General features: G+C 39.6%; 1 pseudogene; it reads right to left on the bottom strand.

Moving 5' to 3' along the window:
* Window positions 1-12,345: 12,345 nt before the first annotated feature.
* On the bottom strand, window positions 12,346-12,510 carry LOC116633447 (annotated as a pseudogene).
* Window positions 12,511-13,519: the final 1,009 nt, after the last annotated feature.

Genomic DNA, 13,519 nt, shown 5'->3' with positions numbered 1-13,519 from the left:
TTTTTAATTTTTACCATCTTCTTTTTAGAGTTGAAAAATTGAGGCAAAAGAGGTTAACTGTCCCAACATTATACAAATAGTAAACCCGGGGTTTGACCCCAAGTGGTGTAATTGCAACAGACTGTCTGTGTAACCACTACTCAATACTTCCTTCCAAATGGCAGTTTGGGTGACTGAAACTCTATGAATGGAAAGGGAATCAGATTGAGATTAACTGTTGATTAATCTTGCAATTGTCTAGAGACAGAAAAATTTTCTCAGACATGAGAACTTCTACTTAAAAAAAATGCTTTTATATCCTATCAGCATGATAACCCAAATTATCATTAGACTGATAAGTCTTACTGCACAGGAAAACAGGAGCCCACCTGTTGATTGAAGAAATGCTGTTAAATTGAGTTAGGGATTTGTTGAAGTAGAACCAATCCAGTTTGGTGTATGAAGGGTTACAGTAGCTTCCTTCTAATATCTGTTTAAAGAAGTGATTTGGGGGAGAAGATATTTGCAAATGACACTACAGATAAAGGGCTGGTATCCAAGATCTATAAAGAACTTCTCAAACTCAACACCCAAAAAACAAATAATCAAGTCAAAAAGTGGGCAGAAGATATGAAAAGACACTTCTCTGAAGAAGACATACAAATGGCTAACAGACACATGAAAAAATGTTCATCATCATTAGCCATCAGGGAAATCCAAATCAAAACCACACTGAGATACCACCTTACACCAGTTAGAATGGCAAAAATGGACAGGGAAAGAAACAACAAATGTTGGAGAGGTTGTGGAGAAAGGGGAACCCTCTTACACTGTTGGTGGGAATGTAAGTTGGTACAGCCACTTTGGAAAACAGTGTGGAGGTTCCTCAAAAATTTAAAAATAGAGCTACCCTATGACCCAGCAATTGCACTCCTGGGTATTTACCCCAAAGACACAGATGTAGTGAAAAGAAGGGCCATATGCACCCCAATGTTCATAGCAGTAATGTCCGCAATAGCCAAACTGTGGAAAGAGCCAAGATGCCCTTCAACAGATGAATGGATAAAGAAGATGTGGTCCATATATACAATGGAATATTACTCAGCCATCAGAAAGGATGAATACCCAACTTTTACATCAACATGGATGGGACTGGAGGAGATTATGCTAAGTGAAATAAGTCAAGCAGACAAAGTCAATTATCATATGGTTTCACTTATTTGTGGAACATAAGGAATAGCATGGAGGACATTAGGAGAAGGAAGGGAAAAATGTGGGGGGGAATTGGAGGGAGAGATGAACCATGAGAGACTATGGACTCTGAGAAACAAACAGGGTTTTAGAGGGGAGGGGGGAGGGGGGATTGGTTAGCCCAGGGATGGGTATTAAGGAGGGCACGTACTGCATGGAGCACTGGGTGTTATACGAAAACAATGGATCGTGGATCACCACATCAAAAACCAATGATGTATTGTATGGTGACTAACATAACATAATAAAAAAAAAAAAAAGAAAAGAAAATGCCATTGGAAAAAAAAAATAAAGAAGTGACTTGGGAATTAAGCAGTTATAGGTTACTGTTACATTTATACATGATCCTTGACTGCTATTAGTATGGGTTAACTGCATCCCATTAGTGATCTTAGCAACAAAACAAAGATCTACAATTGATTGTTGGTGTTGATTGAATATGTCTAATAAGCAGCTGGAAGTAAAGTGTTTCTGTTCTGTTTTCAAATGTGATAGAAATAGCCTCCTTTATCATTGCCAAGGAAGGGTGTGGGAAAGGAGAACCACCCTTTCCTTCCAAGGCCAGGGAAACAGTACTAGGAAATGGTATGCAATATCATCAAAGTCCCAGAGTACTTAAGCAAGGAGTGGAAACAGTGTCTCAGAAAGGAAATATGTTTTTCAAAGAAGTCCCTGTACCTTAGCCCTGGCTTGTTCTCTGTTTCAGTATTTTATTTAACATTCAGTAATTCAACAAGCAAATATTTATGAAGCATTAGAGTCCTACAGTGAAACCACTGAGCTGAATTTTGTGGGGACAACAGAGGTGTAGAATCATATCTACCCTTGAGAAGTTTATAGTTGATCAGATTGGCAGGCAAGATGTACATACAATATGAAACTCCTACGGTCTTTGATCCAATATGGAGTTTAACTGAGGTCTGTACTCTGTAATGCCACTGGTAAGTGCTAAGAGAATCTAGAAACACTTTTTTTCTTTTGCTATTAGCAGAGAGGATAGTTTTTTTCTTGTTTCTTTTTCCCCCAAGTTAAACAAAATACCTCCCTTTACTACATTCCTTCTCCTGTATTAATTCACCCTTTGAGAAGAGATTGTGGCAAATACCTAAAAAACAAATAATCCAGTTAAGAAATGTGCAGAAGACATGAATAGACATTTTTCCAAAGAAGACATCCAGATGACTAATAGACTCATGAAAAGATGCTCAATATCACTCATCATCAGGGAAATACAAATCAAAACCATGGTGAGATACCACCTCATACCTGTCAGAATGGCTAACATTAAAAACACATGAAACAACAGATTTTGGCAAGGATATGGAGACAGGGGAACCCGCTTATACTGTTGGTGGGAGTGCAAGCTGGTGCAGCCACTCTGGAAAACAGTATGGAGGTTCCTCAAAAAGTCAAAAATAGAACTATCCTAAGATACAGCAATTGTGCTACTAGGTATTTATTCAAAGGATACAAAAATACAGATTTGAAGGGGTACATGCATCCCAATGTTTATAGCAGCATTATCAACAATAACCAAATTATGGAAAGAGCCCAAATGTCCATCAATTGATGAATGGATAAAGAAGAGGTGGTATATTACTCAGCCATTGAAACAATGAAATCTTGCCATTTGCAATGATGTGGGTGGAGCTAGAGTATATTATGCTAAGTGAAATAAGTTGGAGAAAGACAAATACCATATGATTTCACTCATGTGGAATTTAAGAAACAAACCAGATCAACATGTGGGAAGGGAAAAAAAAAAGAGAAAGGGAAGCAAACCATAGAGACTCTTAATAATAGAGAACAAACACAGTTGATGGATTATTCCTAAATCTAACTCCCAAACTCAGCAATTGATAGCATTTTGGTGTATTCTAGTCTCTGATTATATATATAGAAACTATTTCTTAAAAAAAACATAATTGTAAATTCTCTGTTAGCTCAAAATGTTGGTCTTGCCAATGGCAATGTTTCATCTCTCTGTACTTCCTCAGCCCTTTGTGCACACTGGGAATTGAATAATTATTTGTTGACAAAATGGGTCGTCTCTTGACTCTGTCGTCCTTTAGTTCTCTCCTGCCTACACACGGTAAACTTCCTGAGAGGTTACCTGCACCTGTGATTGATCTTCGATCTTACCAAGGTCATCATGACTTCTTTGCCCCTAATTCTGAAGGACACTTTCAGTCCTTACCTTCTTTTTGCCTTGGAGGAGGAACTTGGGTGCTGTTAAATCCTCCCTCCTTCTGGAAATACACACTCTGGGTTCTACTGTCACCTCTCCTTCCTCCAATCTTATCTTCTCCAGGGCCTTCTCTACTTTTACAGTCAAGTAACAGTTACAGGATAAATTGTGTGCCCCTCCAAATTCTTGTGTTGAAATCCTAACCCATAGTATTTCAGAATGTGACTATATTTGGAGACAGTCTTTAAAGAGGTAAATAAGTTAAAATGAGGTTGTTAGGGTGGGCCCTAATCCAACGTGATTGGCATCCTTATGAGAAGAACAGATTAGGACACAGACAAGCACAGAGGGAAGTCCACGTGAAGACACAGGGAGAAGGTAGCCATCTGTAAGTCAAGCAGAGGGGCCTTGGAAGAAGTCAATCCTGCTGCCACCTTGTTCTTGGACTTCTAACTTTTAGAAGTGTAAGAAAATACATTTCTGTTATGTAAGTCACCTAGTCTGTTGTACTCTGTTATGGCAGCTTTAGCAGACTAATGCAGTGACCTTCCAGACAGCGAATCTGATGGTGTCACTCCCCAGCTTAAAACTCTAACCATTCTCTATTAAGCTATAGGTCAATACCAGTGTTCTTTCAATAACTCACTTGGCATTGCTGACCTGGACCCTGGTTTCCCAGTCTCACCACACACATACATCTTAGTGCTCCAACCATCGTGTAGTGTTCTCCTAGGTACTCAAGGCTCCTTCTGTCTCACACACTCCTGCTCTCCTTCCTCCTCTTCCCCACAGCTTCTCTTGGTTAGCTTTGTGGATCCTTTGGGTTTTAGCTTGGAGAAGGCTCCTCCTGAGCCTTGCTGTGTTCTCCCAGCCTCTGCAATTACATTTATCTAGCACTTATCATATCACTATAGTTGCCTGGCTACTTGTTTGTATTACCTCCAGGTTGTAAGCTTCTTGAAGGCAGGAAAGACTTGCCCTTCACTTGTGTATCTCCAGAGACTGTCCGAGTACCTGGCATATAGTAGGGTCTCAGGATTTGTTGAATGAATGGATGAGAGCTTATTGCTTAGCAGAAGAGAAAATTATTTTCCTAACTCTGATGGCTAGCTCAATAACATTGGGTGTGAGTACAAATATTAAAGTTACCTTAATTCTGTAGATCTGTCTGATTTTGAAAATTGTCTATTACAGAAGATACTTATTCTCAGAGTACAAATTTGCCACTTTGCCTACTTCTGTTGGTAAATTTCTTAGCCTCAGGCCTCTTTATTCTGTGAGGTATCTGTAGCTGCAAGAAAAATGAAAAATAGGTGCCATATAAATGTAAAATATTGTTTTATTATATTTCCTCCCTCCCCCTGTCCCCTCCCTCCATCTTTCTTTCTCTCTCTTCCTCCCTTCTTTCCTTTTTTCCTTCCTCCTACCTACCTTCCTTCCTTCCTTCTTTCCCTCTCTCTCTCGTTTTATGTGGAATCCAGTCAAAAAAGATTCTAATACAAATGTGTTATTTTGGAAGTGACCAGCTCACCTTCTGAGACTACATAAAGGGGGGCATTTAAGGAAATGAGTCCAAAAAGTGTTTGGTTTTCATATGGTAAATTTAACTGGTATTTCGATAACTTGAGGAATCAAGAAGCAGTATTTTTACTTGTGAAAGAGAGTGGGTTAATTTGTGCTTAGGAAAACCCTGGAAGAGTGCTTGTGTGAATGCCAATTCTGCAAAAGTCCTTGGAGCCCAGGAAATGTGACTCAGCTCCTTGGCATTAGAAGTTTGGCATTGTATGCCCTGCAGGGGTGAAGAGGGCTCCGCATTAGGAATAGTTGCCTGGCTTTAAAGAAATAGTTTTGTTTATGGCAGTGGGCCAGAATGAGAAATAATTTCATTCACTATTGATTAACATGTTTATAGTTAAAGCTGATTTTCTGTAACAAATAGCAGAAATGTAGCTCAGGGTTTATGGAATATGTATATATATATATATTTAAACTGCCAGGCACAGTCAACATTTAAATTTTTTTAAAGCATCCCACACATTGAGGATATTCATAAGCATCTAATTAAAGAGAATCAAAATTAGAATTTAGCAAAAATATACAGACCACTGGCATATTTTATATTTTAAATAAAAAAAAAAAATGGAGACCCCAGGTAAACTCCATGGTATCACAGGTTACTTTAAATTTTTTTCTGAAATAACAATAAAAAAGGGAAAGAAAATTAAGACTATCAGGAAAAATCAAACTGTTCTGTTCAGTTTGAAATTAAAAGCAGAAGCCAAAACACCAACTTCTAAAAGCTCTTTAAAAATACACTTCTATTTATTAAAAAAAAATCTGCCTAGCTGAATTTTCTTTGATATATTTTGTTAACCATGCTTGACTTACAATACCTATAAGACCCGGCACGTGCTTTGGTGTTGGTGTGTTCCCAGTGCAGAATTATATCAGGGCCCGATGCTAAAGCACTCTGTAGTTACTATTATCAAATGCGGAATCTCATTTTAGCTATGATAAAAGGCCTCTAGTATTAAAACACTGGATTTATAGATGATAGATGAAAAATGTATTTTTCAAACCATGGCCTTTGTGGTAGAACATGACTTGCTTACTATGGAAATGGCTCCAGCTGCCTAGAAACGTTGCCTAGCAACCCCTGGAAACACAGAAAATCTAATATCATCCCTGAGTTGCTTGTGGGTAAAGGGATTATTAAGAATATCAGTTAGAAAAAAAGGACTACCAAGTTTGTTCTTGGGCACCACCACAACTAATACTGTCTAGTTTCATAGCGCCTCTGTGCCCCTCTGCCGTAGAATTTCGAGCACTTTGTGCGTGTTCCCTAGGAATGCTCTAGTTTCTAAGCCTCCACAGTGCAGAAAGGAAGGTCCCTAGACACGGTCACGCCCTTGCCATCAGAGGGTTCAGTTCCACTTGCCCTAGTCCTCCGAGTGCTTGCTGCTTTCCGCTTTGGTGAACAGTGGGGAGCCAGCAGCGGTAGCTGCCTAGGGCCGCCGCCGCTGCTGCCTTCAGACCCAGCACTTTTGGGGCTGACTGCAAGTGATCTGTAGTGGGCTGCTGCCTTGCCTCTGTTCCGCTGGTCTGTGGGCAGCTTGCTCCTGGGAGAGCACCCGACGCTCCTGCCCTCTGGTCCCACGCCCTTGCTTCTGCCCACACGTTCCACTCAAGTGATGGCCCAGAGCTTGGGAAGTCTCTTGTCTTTACAGCAGGAAGGTATGTCTTCTGTGTTGTAAGCAGAGCAAAATGCCTGGAAGGGCTCTGACTTTATTCAAAGTCCCTGTTTTGTTCATAGGATTAGAAAATTGTTTAGTTGGGTAAATGTATTGATGGATTTTTTAGTGTGTGCGTGATGGTGAATGGATCTTCCGAAATTCATTTGAACAAATAAATTGAATAACAAACTGCAGCTGAGTATGGCTTTGCCTGTGAGTATTTTCTCCTGGTCAACTTCTTAAAAGCCCATCTCCATGAGAATTTGAACTACTTTTAAGAATTGTGATAGCAATAGCAATGATAAAGACACTACCTTAAGCTTCGATAGAGTTGCAGTCTATAGACGACTCAGACATCTGTACTGTCATTTGATTTGTACAACTGTCTCTGAGAGGGGTAGTGCTATCTCCTTTTTATATCCAGAGAAACTGATGCGCGGGAGGTAAAATGGCTTGTTCAAGGCGGTAAAGGGAAGAAGCATTCTGGTTTCCAGTTCTGTGTGATTGTTAATAGGCACTTAGGTTGAGGAGAAAGCACATAAGTGAACAGTGTGAAGGTCCCTGCTTTGAGAGGGCTGTACTGAAATTACCTGTATGATTTGGGGGGAAATCACAAGCTCTGTGGACATTAATTTCTTCATTTATTGTGTTAGGAATTAAGCCAGATCATGTCTACATTTTAAAATACTTTAAAAAAAAAAAGATTTTATTTATTTGAGAGGGGTGGGCGGGAGGGGCAAAAGGGGAGGGAGAGGGAGGAGGAAAGAATCTCAAGCAGACTCCACGCTGATCAGGGGATCCTGACGCAGGGCTCTATCTGATGACCCTGAGACCATGACCTGAGCCGGAATCAGGAGTCGGATGCTTAACCAACTGAGTCACCCAGGCGTCCCTACATTTTAAAATTTTTAATAAAAGAATGAAAATGGAATGCATAAAGCCACAAACTAGTCTCCATTGCTGTGAAAAACTTCCAAAGAAGTAGTGATGGCGCATCTATGGTTCATTAAGGAGGCAATTCCTGGTTTCAGGATCAGTCTTCATTAAATTTCTTTTCTCCTGGAGAACTAATTTTACTTTTTTCAGCAAAAGCCTGTAAGAGTGAGAATATCAATCCCAATTTTCTGTTGCTTTAAAGTTAATTGAGTGTTGTCCTACCCTGTGCTAAGTACCTCACAGGTGTTACGGAGTTAGTGATTTCCACAACCTTGAGAAGGGGCTGGCATTCATTCCGTAGAAGGCAGAGTTGTTTGGATTTGTCCAGCGTTCCACAGAAGAAAGCTTCAGAACCAAGTTGAAGCCAGGCCAACTTACTGCCATGTAGGGCTTTCAGTCACAGTACTTCACTGTCTCCAGCGCAAGGCTGTGAGAGGGACACTGTAACTGACCCATTAACAAAGAGGCCTTCATTTTAAGAGTTCATTTGGGCTCAGTTTCTTTACAGTTAGGGTGGATTTTGCATGAATTTACATGGATTTGACTGTACATCATCCTAAGACCTGAACCATATTTATATTCCTTCCTTTTTCTTCCCAAACTTCCCCTAACTAAAGTGGCCTTCTCCCTGTTACAAACACACCCTTACATATAGGCCATTGATAAGCAAGACCTTGACATGGACCCATACGTAGGTGATAAGGTTATATTTTATTCCGCGACTGGTCACCTGAACTAAGAGTCTGCTTATCAGTTTTGGCTCACTCCAAGATGACTCGTTTTAGTTTCAGGAAATCCTCAAGCCAAGTGCCTTTTACTAGATCACCAGTGTCTAACAATGTGGTTAACGGACATCTGCATCATAGTCACTTGAAGATCTTTTTATCAGTTAGATTTCTGAGTAGTACACCTAAACCTAAGGAGCCATAACCTTTGGGAAGGTGGTACACCGGAAAATGCATTCTTTTTGTTAAAATTATTTATTTATTTATTTATTTATTTATTTATTTATTATAAGTTTTTATTTTAATTCCAGTCAGTTAACATAGTGTTGTATTAGTTTCAGGCATACAATATAGTGATTCAACACTTGCATACAACACCTGGCGCTCATCACAATGGCACTCCTTGATCCCCATCCCTACTTAACCCATTCCCCACCCACCTCTCCTCTGGTAACCATCAGTCTGTTCTCTATAGTTAAGAATCTGTTTCTTGGTTTGTGTCTTTTTTTCTTCCCCTTTGCTTATTTTTTTCTTAAATTCCACGTATGAGTGAAAGCATATGATATTTGTCTTTCTCTGACTGACTTATTTCGCTTAGCATTATATTCTCTAGCTCCATCCATGTTGTTGAAAATAGCACAATTTTATTCTTTTTACAGCTGAATAATATTCTATTGTGTGTGTGTGTATATATATATATATACTAGCTCTTCTTTATCCATTCATCAACCAGTGGACACTTGGGCTGCTTCCATAACTTGCCTATTGTAAACAATGCTGCAACAAACATATGTATGTATCCCCTTAAATTAGTGTTTTTGTGTTCTTTGGGTAAATACTCAAAATGCAATAATTGGATCATGGGGTAATTCAATTTTTAACTTTTTGAGGAACCTCCATACTGTTTTCCAGAGTGACTGCACCAGTTTGCATTCCCACCAACAGTGATAGAAGATTCCTTTTTCTCCACATCCTCACCAACACCTGTTGTTTCTTGTGTTGTTGATTTTAGCCATTCTGACAGGTGATATCTCATTGTAGTTTTGATTTGCATGGAAAATGCATTCTTAACAAACTGCTGCCCAGGGGATTCCTGAGCACACAGAAGCTTGAGAATCCCTGAGGGGCATCTTAGGCCTTTTCAAAAAATGTATTGCATGCATGTTGCATGCTCCCTTCCTCCTTCTCCATTTCACATCTTCCCTCTTTCTGTCTGGATGAGAAATCTCAAGGGCCTCCCAGCTCTTTTCTTCATTTACCTCTTGCTTTCTGCTGCTACCACTTCTTGCAGCCTCCTTTCTTCCTCTCATATTAGGAAGAACCACAGTTATGCAGGAAAGAGCTATTTGTTCCTTGGATATTTGCAAAGTTTACACAGTACTTATGTATCTTTCAACTTGGTAATTGTCCAGTACAGTCATTGAAGAGGTGCTGTGCATACTTCACACGCCACTGAATTTCAATTTCACGAAAATCATCAGTCATTCTCCCTTCTGGGCTGGGTGTTTGCATCTCTGTCAGCAAGAGTCACCAGACCTTGAATGTGAACACTCAAGGAAGAAGGTGTTCCCGCCAATGTTGCTAGATGGAGTACTGGTCTGCAGAACTCTGAGCCTCCATCAAATTGGCCTCTTGATCTTTCTCGACTCATTTTGTTTTTTACCCTTTTACTCCCCAACTCCCATAGGCACTACCCTTACTCATCCATGAATAACTCCTTTCTCCCATTCTTTCTCTAACTCTTCTGATATCCATGGTAACCAGGCCAGAGCTAGAACAAGCACCACAAAGAGGTCTACTCATGAGAGCCCTTGGAAGGATTTAACTTTCTATATTCTTATAATCTCTGTGTGTGGCTGTTTACATAGAAAGAGAGAAGTAGGCAAGTTATGATGTACAGGGCCCTGCTCCTCTGCCATCATTTTGGTTCGATTACTTCACCTCTGGTTTCACTCAAAATCCACATGCCTCGTAGGGTTGAGCTGGCTGTTCAGAAACACTGGGGCATTAGCCTCTTTCTGTCTGCTCAACAACATAAACAGCATATCCTAGAGTGTGCTCTTACAGTTCCTTTAGACTCTTCTGGTAGATGGGGGTGGTATAGGGAAGGGTACTGAGGCCAACTTGTACACATTGCATATTCTCTTCCTTTGGAGCAGCCCAGTGAGGAGTCATTTAGGAGAGACATTTGATTAATTTAGCTTAATCTTATAGTTATTCCATCATGAAACACTTATTAACTTAGGGTTCTGTGGAACATAATCCTATAGAATTCTCTGGGTAATGTAGCTGAAAAACCAAGGGATTTTGTTATTTAACTGGTAGATTAACCATACTTGTTGCTTCTTTGGATCTACTACTGGTCATTTGCATGTCTGTTAGAGGAAGGATAGAAGAAGAAAGGTCAAATTAACTTTGCTTAGAAAGGGCTAACAAGCTGTTACAGTTCCCTCCTAAATCTGGGATTCATTTTTTACCTCACCCCGACATTGTAGGTCATCTATCATGTTGTACTGCCTTTTCAACCATCGCCCCTCCTGTGTTTCTGAACATTCTTTCTGCTCCAGCCACCTGCTGCTTCATATTTTCTCATCTTTATGACCTTCTTCATGCTGTTCCCATGCTTAGAATGTCACCTGTTTTCATCGGTCTCTTTTATAAGGCTTTTCTTGACTGATACCTCCTCTTTTTGCTGCTTGATTAATGAATTCAGTCAATGCGTGCCGATTGAATGCTTATTGTGTGAAAGACTAGGTTGGGCCCTCACGATACAGTAATAATGAAGACAGACCTGGTCTCTGTTACTACAGAGACGTGATTCTCTATCTTCTGAATCTCACCTCACTTTGTTTATACTGCCCTTACAGCAACTGCTTTTACTCATTGCCTCTTTTCGTAATTTTTATTTTGAAACAATTTCAAATTTACAGAAAAGTTACGTAGTATAAATGGCTCATGTACATCCTTTACCCAGAGACTCCATTTTAATTTCTCTTATAGCAATGGGATACAGTCAAAACTATACTTTACACCTCCTGGTCATGTTGCTCAAATTTTCAACCTAGAACAGTTCTTCAGTCTTTCTTTGACTTTCCATGACCTTGAAGACTTTAGAAGTTTATAAGCCAATTTGCGTTTATTTGATGTTTCTTCATGATAATACCCAGAATTTTGGGCCAGAATTTCACAGAAGTGATGCTTTGTTCTCATTTTATCCTATGTGGTGGCAGTTGCTTGTCTACTTGTCTTATTGCTGGTGGTGTTAACTTTTGATCCATTAGGGTGCCTGGGTGGCTCAATCGGTTAAGTGCCTGCCTTCAGCTCAGGTCATGATGCCGGGGTCCTGGGATCAAGTCCCACATTGGGCTCCCTGCTCAGCAGAGAGTCTGCTTCTCCCTCTACCCCTCCCCCCTGCTCGTGATCTCTCTCTCACGCTCTCTGTCTCTCAAATAAATAAATAAAATCTTAAAAAATAAAAAACCAAACTTTTGATCCCTTAGTAAAGATGATGCCTTCCAGGTGTCTCCACTGTAAAGTTATCTTTCTTTCTTTTTGTAATAATAGATATTTTGTGGAGACACACTCATCCCACATTTAAATATCTGCCAGTTTTAGCATCCATTGATATTTCTTACCAGAAATAATTATTACTCTAATGGTGGCCAAATGGCAATTTTCTAATTCCACTGTTTACTAGTTGGAATTCTATACTATTTAAGTATGTGTGTCTGTGTATATGTATATATTTATATCAGTATGTACTCAGAGACTTACATGTTATTCAGTGAGTTATAATTCATTACAATCATTATTTCAGATCTCAAATTGTTCCAGATTTAGGCAGCAGCAGCTTCCCACTGCTGGCGTACCAAAAGACAACAGGAGCATCTTCTTTCCTTGCTGCAGCCTGGAATTAGCCATTTGTCCAAGTCCTGTTTGTTTGTTTATTTAATGGAGAAGTAGCATTTAAAAGTCAAATCTATGCTTGGTACACTTTATTGTGGCTCAGATGTTGTTGATCCTAGGCCCTCTTAATGGTCAGAGCAAGGAAATCTATACTATACACACACACACACACACACACGCATATACACATGTATGTATCATACATGTGCATATATACATATTTATATCTCTCTATAGGTCTCTATCTTTCTAGATACTACACTTGATCTTAGCCAAAAGGCCGAGAAGCGATCTATCTTTCTAGATAAACATTAAAAACTGTGAGTACCCTGATACCTTCAATTCCAAACTAACACTGTAGGGGTCATTCTTGCTTCCCCCTTTTCATATTTGTGACTTCCTTCTCTGACAGTGAAAAGCCAGGCTCCCATTATCCTCCATTTACATACTTATTTACTAAATTTTGCAATCTCTTGACCTTAGTGGGCTGCCACCCTGCTCTGACTCTTCGCCTGTGTAGACTTTGGCTGTCAATGGACTGCCTTCCAGCCTTCCTGCCAGGCTCATCACCTTGCGGTGTGGGGCAGGGAGAAAGGGTAAAAAAAAAAAAAAAAGAAATGCTTTTTAAAAGAACGACATCTTGACAGCTGTAAAATGAATCTCTCACCTATCTCCTTTACATAGATAGATATAGATATATGTAAACTTGCTGCTTTCCTTTAAAATCATCCAGTAAAAATGATGACTTTATTTGAGCAAACGTGTTTTATAGACTTTTTGACAAAAAAGGGTTAGTTTACCTTCTTGAGTTAACACCAAAGAGCACTACTTATAGTCATTTGCACACATGCTTTGTTCCCCACCCAGGACTCTAAGTTCCTTGAGGTCAGAGGCTGGCTTCGGCATGTTCTTGAGTCGTTGGAATACCTTGCACAGTGCCTGGAGTGGAATATGTTTTTGATTTGTTAAATTAATTCTTTTCCTTCTCTCAGAACTGACCAGCTATTTTGCAGAATTGATTCAGCTTATCATTCCAACATTGCATACAGGTAGCTTCAGTCTACACAAATATCTCACCTGCGATATCTTAGGAAGCTTGTGGGAAATGCAGAAGTCAGGAGTTTATGCACTAGAAAATCTTTTATAAGCTGAACAATGCACGCCATTAGGAAAACAGGAAAAATGGTGTGGATGAGACACCATTTAGGCATAATGGAGATGCTCAGGTACATAAAATTGTTGGGGATATTTACTTTTTCTAGCACATGAAATTCTGTGCAGTGAATAGATTCTGCTTAAAA

The sequence above is a fragment of the Phoca vitulina genome, unplaced genomic scaffold (genome assembly GCF_004348235.1).
Source record: "Phoca vitulina isolate PV1807 unplaced genomic scaffold, GSC_HSeal_1.0 scaffold7, whole genome shotgun sequence".
Lineage (NCBI taxonomy): Eukaryota > Metazoa > Chordata > Mammalia > Carnivora > Phocidae > Phoca > Phoca vitulina.
The sequence above is the reverse complement of the archived record's forward strand: the minus strand, read 5'-3'. Positions and strand labels throughout refer to the sequence as shown.